General features: G+C 48.7%; 1 protein-coding gene across 1 annotated transcript in view; it reads left to right on the top strand.

Moving 5' to 3' along the window:
- LOC144730826 (uncharacterized) overlaps positions 1-22,732 on the top strand; it is a 58,509-nt gene that overhangs the window by 9,501 nt on the left and 26,276 nt on the right. The window lies entirely within an intron of this gene.

The raw sequence follows: 22,732 nt of genomic DNA, 5'->3' as shown, positions 1-22,732 counted from the left end.
CCGAGTGAAACGTTTGGCGAGATTCCGCAAATACCCGGCTTCGGGATAACCTCAAGATGCCGTGAGGCCTCTTGCCCGCCTGCAAGCGAGCCCTGTTGCTCGCTACCGCTAGCCGCCGTCGCCGCGATCTTGACCACTTGTCCGTCGCTCGGCACGCAGTCAGCCGCCTCCTCGTCAACCTTCTATCGCTACTACCACCACGGCAACTGTTCCAGTGAACTTCCACTCGCCGATTCGCTCGCTCGTTGGTGGACAATCGCCTCATTATCACTCTTCCATTGTTGCTACCACCGCTACGGCGCTCAACGATTCGACAATGTCAAAAATGTGATATCGTATCGTGAAAGAACAACACAAAATAAACCACAGCATGAACACGATCGTCAAATTTTCAAAATTACAAACGCATGGGAGACCGATATCGCGATAATCGCCAAATTAATATCTCATCGCGAAGAATGGTATCGCGCGAAGTCCACTTCCCAAGCGTCTGCCTTGCCTTGCCGACAATGCAATCACAGGTTCCTGCGGCCCGTATGGAGGGACCCGCGGCTCTCAGGGGCCGCGCGCGTGCCTTTTGTCAGAGCCCCAACAGCAACGCGCTAGCAGGAAATTGGCCCGGGCAGATCAGCTGCGACCTCAGCGGTTAAATCATCCCGGGGATGGAGGCACATCTGGCGCGCATTCTTGCGCCGAAATGACTTTATAGTGACGCAGTCGGGCGACAGGGGAGCGAAAAGGAAGGTGAGCGGGGGAGAGATTCCAGATCGTTCTGCGTTCTTGAAGTAATTTATCGTAGCACAATCACAACGTATAGCCCGCTGGTCATTCCACTGCTGGATGAAGGCCTCCCCATGCTGCGTTTGGTCCGTGAGTGGGCTATTCGACCGTACTTCGCAGCACTGGTCAGTGCATGTTGGTGAAGTTGGCAGGAGTCCTAGTATTGGATGCGCTATCACTTCTTAACAGTACAAAGTTATACACTTATCAACCCACTTTTCGATGAAGGCCACCCTATATTGTAGTGGTCACGTGAGTTACTTGACAATAGCGCACCATACTAGTCAATGCGAATTGGTGAACTTGAACCAGCTCAGATACAACGTGCAACTGATGTTTGCCGTGACGGGGGATCAGACTCAGCTCACGGGATTCGCAGCATTGTGAGCTGACCACTGCACCGCCGTTCTACCCACTCAGTCTTCTGAAAGATAATTGGATATATTTTTTTAATATATTAAGTGACAGGCTATTGATTCAGCTGACAAAAAAAACCACACACACACACACCAGTAAATGTTATAGGGAGAGACGTGGCAAAGTTTGTCCATGATAGCACTTAAAAAAATTATCTCTATAACAATGTAGAAAAACAGATAATGCCTTTTTCTGCCCGTCTCTCCACGTACAATTTTTTTTTTAAAATCCACAACTCTTCAGCCCCACTGCCTTCTGGGAGTGCAGGATTCCAGCGGTACTGATGTCAGACAATCACAACTGCTGGGCCGGATTCCACATTTGGTGTCTCATCGTTATGAATCTGAACGTGGGCCATCTGTGCAGCACACGGGAAGTATTTATTCCATTAACAGCAACAACAACAACAAAACATCAGCAGCCAATATGTAGCTATGTATGGGACGCCGTGATAGTTTCTCTTTGATAAGTTGCACATGTTAAGCGACGTTGGAAATGGTGCCGTTTGCAAAAATTTATTTAAGTAATGCTTTTCAATTATTTTAATTCGTTGCAGAACCCACGATTTATAGCGACGTGGAAATAGAACATAACATTTTTGTTTTAATATCATCAGCGAAAGAGCAAGCGGCTCGCAGTCGGAAAGGTTGCAAGTTGAATTCCTGGTTGGGGATTGTTTCAGAACCATAATCCTTCTTGGGTCGATAAAATATGTACCATGTTGTGGGGAAGTCAACAGTGGTTGTCCTATGGAAAGACTTCCCCCCCTCCCCCCCACTAGAGGAATGCGGAATTTCCACCCCTGGCTCAGGGAAGTAAATAGTAAGATGAGATCGGCTCAATGCTCGGGTGAGCAGGACATCACTCTGGATTTGAGCTAAAGAAGAACACGAACACCTAAATGATGAGTCCGAGGAGTGCGAGCACCAGGGAGATGGAGCGATGAAATCAGTTCTTGTGCGCGCGCGTGATGGATGGTAGCTGCACTGGACCGTGAGGAATGGCAACTGCATGGAGAAGCCGTCATCCAGTAGTGGATAAACAATAGCCGCTGCTGCTGCTGCTGATGATGATGATGAAGAATCCATTGTAAATTTGAGAAATACGCTATGTCTGCGACTTGCTGTGACCATTCGTATTGATTTATTTCACTGCTCCATCAGCTTCATCATCAGTCATGATCAATCCACCGCTGGATGAAGGCCCTCCCCGACTTATCGCCATCTCTCACGTTTTGTGCAATGCAAACAAAGGGAGGGGAAAAAAAAGAATTACACCCAGCACCTAAACAGCAATGGAATTATCATCGCTCCATCTCCACGGGTCGAGCCTCCTCTCGGACGCGTTGCGTTCATGGGTTGCTTCTCCATTCCCTCTTCTTGACAATCGGTCATCGTCCCTTCTGGCGAGGTCTTCCTGGCCAGCAAGCCCCCACTGACTTGCATTCGCAGTTCAAGTTACGCGTTTACTCCCTCCACGTTGGTATGTATCGACACGATTACTGTACCGCTCTTTCCTCTCTCACCCCCCCCCCCCCGTGCGTTTCATTTGCATCGTGCGCTGTTCGGCGAAAAAAATGCCCAATGCCTTAGAACGACGAAGAAGCTCCCAGAATGTGGCGCAAAAAGAGTCGGTCGACAATCGTTGCCGAAGGAAATAACGCGGCAAAGACAAAGATCCCCCCTGACTGTTGGGGCAAGTGCTGTTAGCGAGTAGCATCCTAGAACGCCGGCACGGTGCGCACGAGGGTGGGTGGCCAGCACCACGCCCGACCGCCCATTGTCTCCCTCGCGGCGATGTTTACAGACCACACCAGGTACTCATCTGAGGCTGAGTCCACCTAGGAGAATCCCGGGACCGGTTCAGATCATCTTCACTGTATGCACGTATGTTGAACCGCCGTCGCACCGTACGTAGCCAACAATGCTAACACTGGTCAAAAACAAAAATTAGAAAATTTCTGGCCTGGACTTTTCCAGCTGTTTTAGACTAATTTCAGGGTGCTGATTCCAAATCTGATCCCATATTTTCTCTATCACATCTCATTTATATGCTATCGGCATACCCCATTTTCATCGATTTTTCCCGAAATTAACTCTGTCACTTATGATTGCAAGTTGTTGCGAGTCAGTGACTGCTTTAGTGTTAAAATATGGTGCTGTATTTTTAGGATAGTGTGTTTTATAATATAATTTTATGTAGATATCCACATTTATTTACTATTTTTCTTCTGCAATTTTTATTGAAAATGCAATATTTTATATCTCAAAAACCTGATGTGATAGGCAGAAACTGATGCCAGATTTGGAATCAGCACCCCAAAATTACATTAATACCGTTGGAATACCTTATGCCAGAAAAAGTGTGTTGACCAGTGTAATCGGAGGTGTTGGTCCTGAGCGGGAATCGAACTCGGGTGGACCAGGTTTGGTGTCAGCACTAACACTCGCACCTGGGCCAGCCGCAGCATTTGGGCGTCATACTTTCGCGAAAAAACAAGACAACAACAACAACAACAGCAACAAAAATCAATATTACGCGGGACTTGCACGGCGGCACGGGGTTACGGACGAGCTAGGTTCGCGTGTCTTGGCAAGATGCCCCTGACGACGAAAACACATCAATGGGTCCTCCTATACCTGGCCGCCGATGGAGCGAGAAATGTTGACAGAGCAAGAGGAAGGGGGGGGGGCTGTACGCCAGGCGTAGGGAGCCAGCGGTTATCTTTAACCGAGTGACAAGCGGCTGCAGATAGCGATCTGCGGTCGTAAACAAGCAGCTGATTGAGATGAACAAAACCTCCACACGTACACACAAAGACCCCCCGTGTAGCCTTAACAGGTTGTAGAGGCAAGTGCTGTTAGCGAGCACCTATAAAGGCCGGCACGGCACACGAGGGGGTTGTGTGGCCAACACCACGCCCGGCCGCCTTTGTCTCCCCAGTGGCGATGTTTACACGTCGCACCAGGTACTCATTTGAGGCTGAGTCGATCTAGGGGAGGCCCATGACCGGTTCAGATAATCGTCACCGGTGTTGGCCGTGAGCGGGGATCGAACCCGGGTAGCCAGGTTCGAAGCGCAGTTGCGCTAACCGCTACACCACCGCCCGCACTTACACGCCACCACCACCACCACCTAAGCTCACTCCACCTCGCTTTGTCCCCCCCCTCCACCCCCCCGAGTTGGGATTTTTTTTTTGCTTTTGGCCACGCAGCCGCTCGTAATCTGCTCGCAAATCAGTTGCCCACATTCAGGCTCTCAGTGCCGGCACCGCGATGCTTCAGATAATCCCCCTCTATGACTTCATCAGTTTGGCAGTCGCAGTATATCCAATAGCATCCAAAAAGCACTGCGTTTGTTATCGTTACTTGCACTGTAAAACGGTGTTGTGCAGCTGGCAAGCGACCGAGGAGGGGTTTTTTGGGCGGTGAGAGAATGAGTTTGCAAGTGAGATCGGACTCGCACTGTGGCTAAGGCGGAATGCGACGTTCTCGATCGTCCCCCCAAATCCCCACCCTCACTATTTTATCGACCAGCCCCCCCCCCGAGTGATGATTAGTCGATTCAACCACGAACCAGGTTTTTAAACTTGCAACCTTTTGCGAGCCGCTTGCTCTTCGTCATTTATTTTTTATTAACCAAGGAATTGGAAACGACAAAACGAGATGAATGTTAAAGCAAAAAAAAATAACCCCACTTTTTTTCCACGTTTAGCCATAGATCGTGGAGTTCTGCACAGAATTAAAAGGCACAAGAAAGCGTCCGACATTCCAACTCATGGATCTTTGTGCCACCAACTGCCCGCTTGAAGAAAGTGCTCCCCGGACGGCAGTTACATCTCCATCCCATTCTAAAGGGAGAAATTTAAATCGCTTCATAGTTCACTCAAAATTCTACACGTTCGCCAAAAAAAAAACCCACCGTCCCTCTCACCCAAAGGAAGCATACACGTATGTACGTTGAACTTCTTTCGCACCGTACGTCGCCAACCGTGCTAATCGAAGGTGCGGGGTAAGGACAGCAAATAACACTCTAAAAGCAGTTTCAAATAAGATTCCAGAGTCATGTAATAGGCGATGTTTTTGGCGATGATTCCTTTCCTTTTTAATGCGTTCTATGAAGAATGGATATTGCCCGAACAGTTGCCTATTGTATATTAATTCCTTTGAGGTCAAGTGGTATTCATTCATGTGTTGAGTTTGTTGTTGCTGTTGGACCACTCTTGACGCAGCAGCAGCACCACTTTATTTGTATGGACAAGGTGCCATGCTGCTGTATTGGTGGAGTCTGTGTAGGTAACGCTATGAACCATGTGCCATGCTGTATGGTGGAGCCTGTGCAGGTAACGCTATGAACCATGTGCCATGCTGTATGGTGGAGCCTGTGCAGGTAACTCTATGGACCAGGTGTCATGCTGTAGGGTGAAGCCTTTGCAGGTAACGCAATGGACCATGTGCCATGCTGTATGGTGGAGCCTGTGCAGGTAACGCTATGGACCAGGTGTCATGCTGTAGGGTGAAGCCTTTGCAGGTAACGCAATGGACCAGGTGTCATGCTGTAGGGTGAAGCCTGTGCAGGTAACGCTATGAACCAGGTGTCATGCTGTAGGGTGAAGCCTGTGCAGGTAACGCTATGAACCAGGTGTCATGCTGTAGGGTAAAGCCTGTGCAGGTAGCGCAATGGACCAGGTGTGCAAAACGCTGCTGAAAACCACCCGCATGAGGGCCCACGTCGTCGCGCGCCTGTAATCGCCGTCGCTTATTGCGTTCCCGGAATGTTAATCCCTGCCAATCTCTCACGCCGTGACAAGTGGCTGAAACCACCACACGCGCTGCTGGGAGCGGTGGGAGGAGGGGGGGGGGGAATCGAGGGGGGTAAACACATGTACGGAATATTTCACGTTCGCTCCTAAACTTTTAATTAAGAAAAATGATCCGTAGGATTACCCCGTCGTCGTCAGCTCTGACGTTGCTGCTTGCGCGATGCTTGTATTGTTGTTAATTAAATGGTTAACTCGACAGTTTGTGTAATTTTGGCAGTGTAAATTGTTTCACACTGTGACATGTATATGGGTCTTCACACCTTCGAGTGCGTTGATGATTCATCGTGTACTTAATAACACTTTCGGACAATTTGTCACTCAAAAACATTCACCTACAACCCTGCTCCCGGAGTGTTGGATTTGCTGGCGCAGTGGGTAGTGCACTGCGCGATGAACCTCGCGACCTGAGTTTGATCCCCAGCCATGGAAGTAACGAACATTAACGGGTTCCTGCCCGCACCCAGCCAGTTCTTTTGCTAACCCGCACTGACCAGGGTGGTGAAGTATGGTCAAACAACCGCCTTAACTGGAAGGCACCAGTGGGCCTTCAACCAGCAACGGGTTGACAACAAAAGCTTGCACATTATTATTATTATTATTATTTTGTACTTGTATTTGTTCCTACAGGGACGCCGCGGTGGCTAGGAGATGTTAACTACCTCGCCTGTTATACAGGAAGGTCGTTGGTTCGATCCCGACCCTGATGCCTGCTGCTGTATATTTGGAGTTTGCGTGTATCTCTCTCTCTCTCATCATCATCATCACGGTGGCTAGATGTTAACTACCTCGCCTTGGTATACAGGAGGTCGTGGGTTCGATCCCGACCCTGACGCCTGCTGCTGTATATTTGGAGTTTGCGTGTTCTCTCCCCGTGTTCGCGTGGATTTTTCTCCATGTCCTTCGGGTATTACCTCGACATTTAGCAACATGCGTTTAGAGTATTTGGATGCCATGCATTTCCACGTGATAAGCCACTTCGTTGAGCTATTATTTGTGGCCAGGTCGCTTCTGAAAAAGAGCTACATAGCTCAGGGGGCCTTAGCTGGTATAATAAAAAGTTTCGTTTTTGACGTACCTTACTAATCATTTAGAGATCTTATTCAGATAAATGTATTTCTTATCTGTATTCCACACTGCTCAGACACTGCCCCTATTCAAGTCCATGGTGTTCACTTTTCTCCATCGCTTACGACGGAATGCCTCGTCTCTATGAACGACTTTCATTGTTCATTCTCAGAGTCAGACTTATTTTAAAAAAAAATGTAAACGTTATGTAAAAAAAATCGTTCCCCTCTCCAATAGCCAATTGGTGGCCGGCTGCATCCATCAAGTGGCTACGCTTGAGAACTCTGTTCACACAATGCGCAGCTGATCGCCAGGATTACAAGCCAGGACACAAAGCGAGTACACCACCAGAGCGCTGACGGCTCAACGCACTGCTTCTCAATCCGCCACGGCGGCTTCCAAGATTCATGTTCACACGAATTTCGGTGGCGTGCGACTGCCTTTACTCCGTGACTCCTGTTGAGGGCTTCTCGGCGCTTCGTGCCTCGCCCCCACTGATGTCCCCCCCCCCCTCCCAATATGTGCAGATAATACTATATACTCTATCGTATGTAGGGTGTGGAGGCATATATACCTGCAACATAATAAAGTAAAGACAAGTTGGGGGAGGGGGAGGGAAATAATAAAATAATGATAAAACATATTGAGAATTTTATTATGTTTTATTTTTATTATTTTGTTATTTCCCTTCTACGTGAGTTTACCGAAAGAACCAAGAATATGAATCCCTGCAATCATGAAAGATTTAAATCGAAATTTAGAGGGGGAGGGAGTTATATTTTTTTGGTGGAGGGGGGAGGGTCGACAATCGTAGTAAACTCGTTGGATCAACTTTTTACCTCCAAATCTGGGGAGGGGGGGGGGGTGTCCACTTTCTATAACTTTTGATTCAGGCCTTCGGAAAGGCTCTCATAACTTAGCATACAGACAAACGTAACGCCGCGCTTTTATAACACTGGTCAGCACACTTTTTCTGGCATAAGGTATTCCAACGGTCTTAAGGTAATTTTGGGGTGATGTGATAGACAAAAGCTGATTCCAAATCTGGAATCAGTTTTTGTCTATCACATCAGGTTTTTGAGATATCAAATATTGCATTTTCAATAAATGTGGATATCTACATAAAATGATATTATAAACACACTATCCTAAAAATACAGCACCATATTTTAACACTAAAGCAGTCACTGACTCGCAACAACTTGCAATCATAAGTGACAGAGTTAATTTCGGGTAAAATCAATGAAAATGGGGTATGCCGATAGCATAAAATGATGTGATAGAGCAAATCTGAGATCAGATTTGGAATCAGCACCCTGAAATTAGTCTAAAACAGCTGCAAAAGTCCAGGCCAGAAAAAAACGTTTTTTGTTGTTGACCATAGTAATAGATAGATACATCGACGCAGATTTACGTAGGATCTGAACGCAGCCACATCTCCGTCGTGTGGATGAATGGGTATCTTTCGTAAGGTCGATCTCTCCGATGCGTGCGCATGCACTCTATGTAAGTTGAACTTCCTTCGCACCCTACGTAGCCAACTGTGCTCATCGGAGGTGCGGGGGAATGACAACAAACTAAACACAAAAAGTAGTTCGACAAAAATAAGGTTTCAATCTGGATTCAAGAGTGCACAGCTCCAGGTGGCTTCCTAATATCTGAAGGAAGAGCGTTCCAGACGGCCGCAGAGGCGCATTTGCTCAGCACGATGCCCGACGTTTCAGCCGAACTTCAGAACCCCTAAAAAAATACGTCAAGAGAGTTTTACTCTTACAACAGCGGAAACATATACGCGGTAGCCTTTGTCAAGGGGATTTTCAAAAGTCCCCGAAAGGTGTAACAAAATATCGCGCTGTCAAAACAACTCGGCGGGTCGCCGACGAGCGAGTGTACGTGTCCCGATGTCGCTCGCAGCGATGGGCCCTCACTTTCCACCAAAGGCGACGCACGGACAGCCTCTCACATCGGGGGGTGCGTGAGCGGGCAAGGCAACACCTCCCCCATACACCCACCCACCCACCCCTCCGCCGCCAGTTGTTTTTTTGCCAAGGGTAACAACAGAAGGACTGGCGAATGCTCATCGCCAGGTATATTTTGCACCCCGCTAGACGCCGGAGCCCACAGATGAAGCCCTGTGGGGGTGTATTCACACTCGCAAAGAGACGTTTAAGTGGGTTCTTGTTTTCCACACTTAACACCCGTCTTCTGCATGTCAGCATGGCGCATCGGTGCGGTCCTGCTGAGAGAGAGAGAGAGAGGGCGGGATTTGATTGTCCGTGATATGTGTGTACAGAGCTTTGTCGATCTGCTCAGTGGGTGAAGGGAGTTGTTTGACCACACTTCGCCACGCCGGGCAATGCGGGTTGGTGATGAGACGTGGACGCCCGGAATGTCACTCGCCACCAATGGGACACGGGGTCCAGGAATCAAACGCAGGCTGTTCCGGCGGTCATAGTGCGGTGCGCTAAGGGGCCGTCCATAAATGACGTCACGCGATTTTTGACGATTTTTGACCCCCCCCCCTCGTCACACGGCGTCACAAAAAGTCAGACCCCCCCCTCAAATTTGACGTCACAAAGCTCTGCCCCTCCCATCCCCCCAAAACCATATTTCCATTTTGAAAATAAAACATGCTTCAAATCGCTTTAGACTATTGTTATTGTAGTGCGTATTTAATGTGGCGCTGAACTCTGATGTTGTAGGAGTGTTGTTATAACAATTAGTGTTGTTATAACAATTCTACATTTATTTAAATTTGCGCATTTTGACGTGACGTCACATTTCTCAAACACCCCCCCCCCCCTCGTCACACATCGTCAAAAATGTCTGTGCAGTGGTTGGAGCAGTGGTTCAGGGATGCAGTGGTTAGAGCAGTGGTGCAGTGGTTAGAGCAGTGGTGCAGTGGTGCAGTGGTTAGAGCAGTGGTGCAGTGGTGCAGTGGTTAGAGCAGTGGTGCAGTGGTTAGAGCAGTGGTGCAGTGGTTCAGGGATGCAGTGGTTAGAGCAGTGGTGCAGTGGTTAGAGCAGTGGTGCAGTGGTGCAGTGGTTAGAGCAGTGGTGCAGTGGTGCAGTGGTTAGAGCAGTGGTGCAGTGGTTAGCGCAGTGGTTAGCGCAGTGGTGCAGTGGTGCAGAGGTTAGAGCAGGGGAGCAGTGGTGCAGTGGTTAGAGCAGTGGTGCAGTGGTCCAGTGGTTAGAGCAGTGGTGCAGTGGTTGGTGCAGTGGTGCAGTGGTGCAGTGGTGCAGTGGTGCAGAGGTTAGAGCAGGGGAGCAGTGGTGCAGAGGTTAGAGCAGTGGTGCAGTGATGCAGTGGTTAGAGCAGTGGTGCAGTGATGCAGTGGTTAGAGCAGTGGTGCAGTGGTTTGGGCAGTGGTGCAGTGGTGCAGTGGTTGGAGCAGTGGTGCAGTGGTGCAGTGGTTAGAGCAGTGGTGCAGTGGTGCAGTGGTTGGAGCAGTGGTGCAGTGGTGCAGTGGTTAGAGCAGTGGTGCAGTTGTGCAGTGGTTAGAGCAGGGGAGCAGTGGTGCAGTGGTTAGAGCAGTGGTGCAGTGGTTTGGGCAGTGGTGCAGTGGTGCAGTGGTTGGAGCAGTGGTGCAGTGGTGCAGTGGTTAGAGCAGTGGTGCAGTGGTGCAGTGGTTAGAGCAGTGGTGCAGTGGTTAGAGCAGTGGTGCAGTGGTGCAGTGGTTAGCGCAACCACGCCGAGAAGCTCCACGGCCAGAATTTAATTCCGGGGCCACGGCAAACTGTTGGTGATATCTGGACTGGATCGGCCCATCACGGCATCACCAGAGCGAGTTGTGATGCATAAACACTACACTGGGTATTTATTTAAGGCTGAGTCGCCCTTGCAGAGGCCCAGGGCCAGTTCAGACATCACTCGCCGCTGATGTTAGGGGCTGTCCATAAATGATGTCACGCACCTGGGGGGGGGGGGGGGGGGTCAGACATTTGTGACGATGCGTGACGAGGGGGGGGGGGGTTGGAAAAATGTGACGTCACATCAAAATGCGCAACTTTAAATAAATATGGACAACGCGTTCTACTTAATTAAATATACTTTTAATAAATGTTTTCTCCTACAACATCAGAGTGCAGCGCCACATTAAATACGCACTACAATGACAATAGTTGAAAGCGATTTGAAGCATGTTTTATTTTGGGGGCAGGGGGGGAAGAGCTTTGTGACGTCATATTTGAGGGGGGGGGTCTGACTTTTTGTGACGCCGTGTGACGAGGGGGGGGGGGGGTCAAAAATCGTCCAAAATCGCGTGACGTCATTTATGGACGGCCCCTTAACCATAGCCGAGACACAAACTAAGGTGAATATGTTCATACTGCAGTGCGCTCACCACAGCTATCACCATGTATTCCTGATATTGCAGAATTAGCAATATAAGATGCGAACGGTGCAAAAGAAGTTCAACCTACATACAGAAGCGTAGAGCAAGTCCCAAAGCGCCAATATAATTAAGAAGCACAGCTGAGCCGAAAGGCAGCAGTTGCACACGTGAAGTTAGCATCACGACAAGTTAAATGTGAGCATCCGGTGTTTGTCAAGTCTATGGGTCTCTCTGAGAGTATATGGGTCTCTGTGTGAGCCTATGGGTCTCTCTGTGAGTCATAGGTAGCAGCTTACGTAAACTTACAATCACAAAACAGTTTCCAAGACAACCAATAACATTGTATACGCTGGAATGTATAATAAACTAACACCTAAAACAAATAATGTAAAGCCACACCATTCTAGGCTCAAGATAAGCTATGCATTGTACAAGGTATGTTTAAAAAATAACGTAACCCACTGCTCTTCACAAACACACACAAGACAAAGATCCGCTTATAGCCATCAAGACTTTCGGGGGAAATGTTGTTAGCGAGCACCTATTAAGGCCGGGGATGGCTGCAACAACTAATTTAAGACTGAATCGACCTGTCGGCCAGGGCCGATTCAGATAATTGTCACTGGTATTGGCAGTGAGCGGGAATCGAACTCGGGTCGCCGGGTTCGTAACCGATGCACTACGGCTCCCCAACGCTCACAAACGCACAGACAAAAACGAAGACAAAATCCCCCCGTATAGCCTTACCAGACTGTTGGGGCAAGTGCTGTTAGCGAGCACCTATGACGGTCGGAACGGCACCCGAGGTGTTGAGTGGCCAGCACCACGCCCGGTCGTCTTTGTCTCCCCAGTGACGATGTTTACACATCGCCCCAGGTACTCATTTGAGGCTGAGCCGACCTAGGGGAAGGAGGTTCAGCACCGGCTCAGATAATCGTCACTGGTGTTGGCCGTGATGGGGAATCGAACTCGGGTCGCCGGGTTCCTAGCGCAGCGTGCTAAACGTTGTACTACCGCTCCGCCAACACTCACAAACGCACAGACACACACACAGACACACACACACACAAGGGACACACACACAGACACACACACAGACACACAAGGGACACACACAGATACACACAAGGGACACACACAGACACACAAGCACGTGCACACAGACACACAAACGCACAGACACACACACAAGAGACACACACAGACACACAAGGGACACACACAGACACACACACACAAGGGACACACACAGACACACAAGGGACACACACAGACACACACACACAAGGGACAGACACACAAGGGACACACACAGATACACACAAGGGACACACACAGACACACAAGCACGTGTACACAGACACACAAATGCACACACATACACAAGAGACACACACAGACACACACACACAAGGGACACACACAGATACACACAAGGGACACACACAGACACACAAGCACGTGTACACAGACACACAAACGCACAGACACACACACAAGGGACACACAAGGGACACATACAGACACACACACACACAAGGGACACACACAGACACACACGCACGTGCACACAGACACACAATGGACACACACACACAAGGGACACACACAGACACACAAGCACGTGCACACAGGCCCAGCACAATGTACACTCACACTTTCAGCAGTTACCGATCAACCTTGACAGGGAGGTTGGGGAGGGAGGGGGGGAGGGCTGTTATCAATGGTGACAGACGGTTTCATTAAACGCATTTGACGCAACACGTAACATCGAGAGAGAGAGGCGAGAGGGAGATCGAGAGAGAGAGAGAGGAACGGGCGAGAGATGTCTCTTTGTGCCACGTGTGTTGAACACGAGGCATTAGCGGCCAGAGGTCAAGAACGTGGTCACTGACCGGGGGTGGGAGGAGGAGGGGGCGGGGGGGGTGCATTTTTGTCAGCTGTGGTCACAAAGTGTTGTTCACGAGGCAGATAGGCGACGAGACTGACAACAACTTCTGCCTTGAGAAGCGCGCAACGAACGCTACTTACTGGGGGGGTGGGTGTTGGTGAGCCGGCTTTTAAAAAAAAACCCACACACACACGAACAAAAATAAATAACTAAAGTAAAAGCTTTTCGGTGCCTGTATGACGGCATGACATCACATCGCACGCACGCACGCGCAGCGTAATCTCTCGTCTGTCACGGAGAGGAGGCCTTCCGTGAAAACGCCGCCCCCCCCCCGCCCCACGGTACGGCCGATGTACACATTCCACGAGGGCGCCAGGCGAGTCGCCCTCGCGTCACCAAAAGGGGGGCGGGGGAGGGTGGGTGAGACAACCAAAACTTGACATTCTATATACACCGGCTGAAAGGCACCGCGCAAGAGACTCTTATGCAACTCGGATTCGCACGCGGTTGACTGCGTGCGGTGCGAAAGAAGTTCATGACACATACAGAAAGGGTAAATAATTTTTTTACATTTTACAATTTTTTTTTTACTTTGGTACTGGTAAAATAAAAAGGTATCCCATGATATTGCTGCTCAACACGAGCTATGAATGATCTGATACGTTCATTGATTTTGTACTGTTTCACATTTTGCCGCTATTCTCTGGTCTGACAGGCCATGGAGCACAAGGATATGGTGTAGGCCAATGAGTTTCAAAGACAATGCCATCCATACATTATAATCACAGAGTGTTTTGTTTGCACGTTCACCACAAGCACTGTGTGTGTGGTCAATGCAGACTTGATTCCGTGCAAAACGGTATCTGTTTGGCGTTTGAACATCTTAACAATCGTTTTGTTGCCAGAAAGAGCAACACCTTATTCTGGTTTTTCATACGTATGTATAATAGCGTTGATTCACATCAGTATTAGATTTTTTTGCCCAACGCTACCACCACCATCATCACCGCCACCGCATGCTGCTATAACTAATGATGAACCTGTACCGAAATACATCGTGTCGAAAACTCCTGATGAACAATTTATGGCACTGTCAAACGCGATTGTGCAAATGCTGTTATGATTTTCTCCCCTGGAAAGCAATATTGCAACTTTAATGTTGCGCGCAACTTTGACGTAAATCACTTGGTTCACTGATGACGTGGATCGCATATTTTAATTGTTTATTTTTACCCGCTTTTATTTAACTCACTCTGTTGTTGTTGTCGTTGTTGTTGTATCCTCAAATCTTGTAACTCAATTTTAACACACTTTCCAATGTGGTATCGACTGCAAACTTGGTATACTTATGTCATACTGATGACAATACTATATTCTGTCATCAAAATATACATTTTTAAACATTCTTCTTTATATGTTATGTTTCGGCTTGGGTCTAATTTTCCACGGTCAACGGACGTTGGCTGTAATTGGCCACGGTCCCTTACGTTATGGTAAGCTTCAGGGCCACTTCCTGGAGTCGTACATTTAATAAAAGCGTGTTTAAAAAAAGTTAAAAAAATATATATATATTATTTAAGCGTTTAACAGGAGACTTAACGGAGTTTATTATCACTTTCGCCTCAGCCTGTCCAATAACCATGCCCTTTGAGAGCAGCAAATTATTTCTGAGGGATAAGAAAAAAGCAAATCTGCAGGAAAATATATCTCTAGCCCTTCTCGAACACCACCGCGATTCACATAATTCAATCAGTGTAAAACATAAAATACATTTATATTATTGAGTCGATTTTTGTTTTAGGTTGCGCTGTGCACGGCTCTCCGAAGCGTCTTTAGGGTCGTGCCACGCGGTCGATTTTTGTTCACACGACGTCCGACGTTTCGCTCCGGAAGCTTCTTCGGGAACCTGAGCAGGGTCATGCAGTAAAAACAAAACGTCACGGCAGAACGCGACGGCAATGCTTGCAACTCAACGCAGTAATACAAATATATACCCCCCCCCCCCGTGAAGAGTTGAATTAAATAAAATGACGCGACAAAGTTGCACTGTATTACAAACGGTGAGGTTAAAAACACGCGTTTGTCGGCAATTACACTCGTCGTAAGCATCCATCACGTGGTCGGCATACACACTCAATTCTTGCCCGACAGGATGCTAACAGCAGACGAACGATTGCTCAGGACTCCCGCATTAACTCACATGCGCTAGAGGCCAGAATTCGCTCGTAATCCGAGGAGAAGGAGCCACCCCACACACGGCGAGAAGAATAGGAGAATGGCCTTGAGCCTGGACTTGAACAAGTAGGATTGCCACCTGTCCAAGTTTGATCAGGTTCGTCTTCTTTCTGTATGTGTATACATATGCATGTATACCTTCTTTCGCACCGTACGTCGCCAACCGTGTTAATCGGAGGTGCGGGGGAAGGACAACAAACTAAACACAAAAAGCAGTTGTAAAAAAAAGTTTTCAATGTAGATGTGTTAAAGGTGCACAGCGCCAGTGACACCCTAATATCGGAAGAGCGTTCCAGACGGCCACAGAGGTCGTGTCCGTCCTGGAAAATCTGTAAAATTGTTCCAGGGAAATAAAATAAAAGTTCCACGTTTTTTCAGTTGCTGCGTAACACACAACTCAAGTCGTGTTGTATTCAGGCCCCTAACTTGTCACATTTTAAAACAAATACTTACAAATTACTCAATTGGGATGACAATCATCGATCCCCCCTCCCATGCTGTCAGACTAATGCTCACTTGCAGGCCGGAACTGAGTCACCGTATGCCGCACAGGGACAGCTGCCATCCGGGGGTCCCCTAGGTGCAAACAAACAAAAACTCCCTGTACTGTGAGATGTGCCGTTATTCTACGGGGACAATATGAATGCGAGCATTATCACTCAAATTCCTCCCCTCCTACGTGATTTTTGTCCCCGCAAGTTGCAACCCTATTGAACAGGGAGTTGATGGCACATATTGTACGGGAGAGGAGGAGGAGGAGGAAGTGGTGGAGGAGGTTCTTGATCACGTGGGGTAGCGAAGCAGGAGTGAGGAGGAGGAGGGTGGAGGAGGGGATGCGACCTTCTATCGAGCAACGTTGACTTGTGGCTTCTACAGAACAGGAATGGGCGTGGAGCGAGTCGAGGCGTAACGGGCAGCACTTTGGACTTGCAACGGCGGCTCGCCGGATCGATCCGATTTTCTTAGATGGCAGTTCAAGCAATGGGGCGAGTTTCTTAAGCCCCCTATCCACCACCAACCCCCCCCGCCCCCATCCTTGACCCTCTGCCTCCGTCTACCCCGGCAGCATGAATGGGTTACATCGCATTTAGTTGCTCGGTGGGGTAAAGTGTGGGTGATTACTCCCATCTCTTCAACGACGCCTGGCCACAGTGGGAAATTCGGCAAAGTATCCCCTTCAGCCAGGGAGGTGGGACGGGTCCTTCGTGGTGGGAATCCTTTCCGTCAGAAGTGTCGTGAGCGAGCAATTTCAGGGCTGCGCTTTCATCCTTTTGCCCGTGTGAGTGTGTTTGTTTTAGCAACAGCAACAAAAACAGCCCCACCAACCCCACCAGCCCCACCACCACCAACCCCACCAGCCCCACCAGCCCCACCACCCACACCAGCCCCACCACCCCCACCAACCCCACTAGCCCCACCAATCCCACCACCCCCACCAACCCCACCACCACCAACCCCACCAACCCCACCAGCCCCACCAGCCCCACCACCCCCACCAACCCCACTAGCCCCACCACCACCAACCCCACCACCACCAACCCCACCAACCCCACCAGCCCCACCAGCCCCACCACCCCCACCAACCCCACTAGCCCCACCACCACCAACGCCACCAGCCCCACCAGCCCCACCACCCCCACCAGCCCCACCACCCCCACCAACCCCACTAGCCCCACCAGCCCCACCAGCCCCACCAGCCCCACCAACCCCACTAGCCCCACCAATCCCACCAGCCCCACCAGCCCCACCACCCCCACCAGCCCCACCACCCCCACCAGCCCCACCACCCCCACCAACCCCACTAGCCCCACCAATCCCACCAGCCCCACCAACCCCACTAGCCCCACCAATCCCACCACCACTACCCTCTGCCGTGCCCGCAGGATTTAGTGCGTTCTGGCAAATGCGGCGATGCGTTCTGACCTCGGTTGGTCGCGGTTACATTACACAACATCCAGACTCGGGAACTGCATGCTCGGAATGTTTTTGTTGTTGTTTGCTACGAGTTACAGTGTTAGGTGATGTATGCGGCGTACACGCGGTAAACAAATACAACATCTCGACTTAGTGGAGATGTTTTTTTTTCCTTTGCATTGTGGGTCAAATGCCCTCCAAGCATTTAATTTCCTCTTTTGCTCTCAGCAGACAAATGTTCTATATTTATTTCACGGTGTCCATTTATTGCATTCCCACAGCAGAGGCTTGTACCGTTGCGTCTGCATTATTAATGAGCCGTCTACATATTTACACGTGCTGATACAAACACACGCAACAAATTGACCGTAATGTATCTTTTCCAAGCTCCCCTTGGATCGCAGTGATAAACTGCGCGCTATGGAAAGATAGCCAGTGTCAAGCAAATTGCCTAATTTGCCACGCCTGCACTTAACCAGTATTAATGAGTACTAAAGCCTGCACTGCATTCAAACTCCCTCCACAGTCCTCGGCTATGGATAAAGGCGCCGCCCTGCAATTACTTGCTCGAGCCACTGCTGCTGTTGCAATGGTAGCAGTGGCTCTGGGGATCGCCCTCTGGAGGGTACATTGGCCTACTCTTCCACGCTCGACGGACATCTTGTAAGAAGTGGAGTGGGGGGGGGGTCACACATTATCCCGCCACACGTAACCTGTCCATGGACCAATTGTGGTGTTTACGCATTTACTGTACAACCTAAACGATCTATTTTACTGGTAGGAACCACCTGGTTCACCATATTTGCGGAATACACCACGCCGCCGTTGACCCTGGCCATTGACCGAGCAACCCAACGTTCCGACCAACTCCCTCCACAGGAATGTGTTTTATTTGACCAGATAAAGCCCAACTGAGCTTCATAGTTATTTTTCAAAAGCAATCTGGCCACAAATGATAATCCAACGGAGTGGCTCGTCGTGTGAAACTGTATAGAGGCCAAATACTTTAAACGCATGTTCCTAAACGTGGAAGCAAAACCCGGAGAACAATCCACGCGACCACGTGGAGAGACAGAGAGACACCACAGACTCAAAATATACAGCAGGCGTCAGAGCCGGGATCGAACCCACAAGCTCCTTAATACCAGGCGGAGGTAGTTACCATCTCGCCACCGCGGCGCCCTGTAAACATGCGGGTGGACAGAGGCGGGTGAGGGGTGGTGGACTCTAGAAACTTGTCCCCATTGTTTAAAGTTTCAACTGCCACGGCAGGTGGAGGGGGGGGACAAAATCGAAACGGCGTCCTCTCGATCGCACGTCCCCCGGTGAGTGCTGCTACCAAGCATCGCGTCGCGGCAGCGGGAACCTGTCAGAGAAATCAGACTCGTCGTGGGTTTCTTCCTTGCTGGATGAAGGCCTCCCCACCAAAGCCATCGACACTTCTCACGATCCAGCGACACAACAAGACCAGAGCAAAAAACAACAACACATTTTTCAAGTGTTCTTGATAAATGTCTTCCCTAATTTTCGATTTAAAGCGTTCGTGACTGCAGGGATTCATCTTCTTGGTTCTTTCGGTAAAGTCACGTAGAATGGAAATTATAAAAGAATAAAAATAAAACGTCGTGAGAATTATTTTATTATGTTTTATTTTTATTATTTTATTATTTCCATTCTACGTGACTTTACCGAAAGAACCAAGAAAATGTTTTCCCTTTTCTTATTTTAAAGTGGTCAGCACCAAAATGCTCAACCCCAGTCAGAGCAAATGATAGCTACAATGTGGTAATCGTCTTTTCCTCTGCGTGAAGAGCGCTTAATTTACATCCGTTTCCTGACCGCGGCGGTCACAAGGCCAAACAAATTGGGGCTTATCAAAGAGATGCGAATGTTTGCCTCTCCTCCCCCGCCACCGATGTGTTTAGAAATGAAGATTTCTCTACTGTTTGTAGAGAGAGCTCTGGAGGGTTATATATATACAGTGTGTACACATATATTTATCATCCCTTATATTCACATATACAGTGTGTATATATATAGTTTTTGTTATCACGCTTGGATTTGCTTTTGGAGTTCAAAAGTAGCTTTGGCTCAAAGGCCAAGCCGGATCGTTCGAATATAATATTCCACAACGTTGCCAGTCCTTCTCTCTCTTTCTGGTCGACGTCATGTGCAAGGCTCTGTCCCATTCTCTCCCCGTAAGCCCCCCCCCCCCCTTTGTAGATGTATGCATGTCGAACTTATTTTACACCGCACGTAGCCAACGGTGCTAATCGGAGGTGTCGGGAAGGACAAGAGCGGCGGCAGTGATCGTACGGAGCGGACATCCACTTGTGCGTTTATTGTGAAAATTCCGTCACAGTTCCTATGATCGCTGTTTCATTGCTTTCATGGCTTTATTTTGGTGATTTCGAAAAGTGTATTGGTGTAGCCATGTTTGTTTGTTGTAGTACAGAGTTAGACTGATGGCCTTAATCTAAGTTGTCTTGTGGTTGTTGTTGTTGTTGTTTGACTTGCATCCCACTGGGATTTTTGCACACAGCGTTGGTGTACGGTGCTTTTCCTGCAATATTTTGCTGTCTTTTCTTGGATTTTCTGTTTGCACTTAGTCACATATTCACTTTAAGATGTTTTTTGTTCATGTTTTTGTTTTTTGTTTGTTGCGGTTGCACCCGATTCAAGAGCCGAATGGCTCACAGGGCTATGCCTAATAAATGAACTTGAACTTGGTTGAGTGGTGGCGCTAGGCTTAAGCAACCCGCGAGAAAGCTCAGGGCCTCTCAAGCAGCTAAAGGGGCCCTTGATTCATTCAAAATTGAAATCTCATTTTTCGATTGAAACCTCGTTTTCTTTAAAACTGCTTTTGGCATTTGGTTTGTTGTCCCTCCCCCGCACCTCCGATCAGCAAGCCTCGGCTACGTACGGTGCGAAAAAAGTTCAACGTTCATTCATACAGTACATGGCAAAATGAGGCGTGGGCAAAACACAAGCTCGGATTCAGACGCTAATAAAGTTAATCGACATTAAAAAGCCGCGTAGAGTGGAAAAAATTAAAATAATAAAATAAAACATAATAAAATAATTCTCACGACGTTTCGGCCACAACGCAAGCAGCCGTCCTCAGGTGAATACCAGGTCTGTCGGGGAGACAGAGTCTGACGTCTGACGCTGTCTCCCCGACAGACCTGTTCTTCACCTGAGGACGGCTGCTTGCGTTGTGGCTGAAACGTCGTGAGAATTATTTTATTATGTTTTATTTTATTATTTTCATTGTTTCCACTCTACGTGACTTTACCGAAAGAACCAAGGAGATGAATCCCTGCAGTCACGAAAGCTTTACATCGAAAAATTAAAAAGCCGGTTGATCTCTATCTTGTCTGCATCTCTATCCTCTCATCTCACTACATCTCTGTAAAGTGTCTACATTTCCCCAATCTCACTCCATCTGCTTCTCTCGTCCACATGTCCCTTCTGTCATCTCGCTTGGATTTTTATACATTTATAAATTCCAGCCCCGCGCCCCGAACCCCCCAACACGATAACACTATTTTTGCCGAGGGCCTCCAATTGGCGGCCGCCACCACCACCACCACTACCACTGGCCGGGTTTATAACGAGAGTCGTGGAACTCACGCTGGGCAACCTCGCAGCTACTCCTCACACCACTCAGCCTGTCCCCTTTGACCGTGCCAGCCCGTGCTGCCCTGTACACCGTCTGCTCGCGGCTCAAGTGTGTATGCACCGTGTGCGTTGAACTTCTTTCGCGCCGTACGTAGCCAACCGCGCTAATCGGAGGTGCCGGGGACTCGTGCCCGTTGCTAATAGGTAAAAGTAAATACAAGCAGAGGCCTGTTCCATGTCTGCAGTATAAATATGCTTTAGTCGATCGGATTATTCTTTACTTTAACCTATACATGCATCAACATCACTTTTTAAAAATCAAAGTCAAGGCCAAAAGGTAAAGGTGCAGCATTCCAAACATTTACGCAGGCTATTGCTGGCAGAAGGGCCACTACTAGAGAGTGCTATTTGAGGGTATATTTGATTTGCTCTCCCTAACTCTCTCTCTTATTTGTCTCTTCCTGGCATCGTCGGCCGAATCGCGTGGACTCTGCCCTCCTCCTTCGAGTCTCTGTCCATTCATTCCTGGCCTGGCACCATCACCTCAACGTCCACTCCACATGGTGCCGCGGTGGCGAGATGTTAACTACCTCGCCTGGTGTGCAGGAGGTGGTGGGTTCGATTCCGACTCTGATGCATGTATATTTGGAGTTTGCGTGTTCTCTCTGTGGTCGCGTGGATTTTTCTCCGGGTCCTCCGGTTTTTCCCTCAAAATCTCGAATCAATACTCTTTGGTTCTTTCGGTAAGTCACGTAGGTAGAAATAGAACAAAATAAATCACTTAGACATTACGCATTTAGAGCATTTGGCTGCTATAAATTTTCCACTTGGTGATAAGCCGCTTCGTTCAGCTGTCATTTGTGGCCAGGTTGCTTCTGAAAAAGAACTCTAGCGCTCAGTGGGACTTACCTGGTAAAACAAATAAGTTTAGTAATAAGAGCTCCCTTAGAGGGGATTTTGGCCTCCTCTTCCACGGTGGAAGATGTGGGAGTGCCCACACTTGACCTCGCCACACACGAATTGCAGATCGACTAACTGGTGTAACCCATTCATACGGCTGGTTGGACGCAGGTGGGTGATGGGTGATTTAATAAACTTGAACTTTTGTTTCAACTGCCGCGGCGGGATGTAGAACCGATCCAGCCACTTCTGGGTTGAATATTCAGTATGCTTGCCATGAACACCAAACCTTAAACTATTTAATTTTATTTTACCAGTTAAGGCCCACTGAGCTATACAGCTCTTTTTTCAGAAGCGACCTGGCCACAAATGATAGCCCAACGAAAGTGGCTTATCACGTGGAAATATATTGCAGCCAAATCGTCTAAGCTCGTGACGTTGATTCTAAATGCGGAGGGAAAACCCGGAGGAAATTCACGTGACCACGGGAAGAGAGAGACATGCAAAATCTAAATATGCAGGCGTCATGGTTGGGATCGAACCCACGACCTCCTGTGTACCAGGCGAGGTAGTTAACATCTCCCAGCCACCGTGGCGCACAAACAACTTCTAGTTAGGCTCCCCAATGGGGCCAACCACCACCACCACCACCACAGATCTGCTTTAATTTTTCCCCAAAAAATGTGCAATGTCCTACAAATACAGCAGGTGGGGCATAGCGCACAATCTCCGAGCACAAAACACCTCGAGTATG

Source organism: Lampetra planeri, chromosome 37 (assembly GCF_965212315.1).
Source record: "Lampetra planeri chromosome 37, kcLamPlan1.2.h2, whole genome shotgun sequence".
Classification (NCBI taxonomy): domain Eukaryota; kingdom Metazoa; phylum Chordata; class Hyperoartia; order Petromyzontiformes; family Petromyzontidae; genus Lampetra; species Lampetra planeri.
The sequence above is the reverse complement of the archived record's forward strand: the minus strand, read 5'-3'. Positions and strand labels throughout refer to the sequence as shown.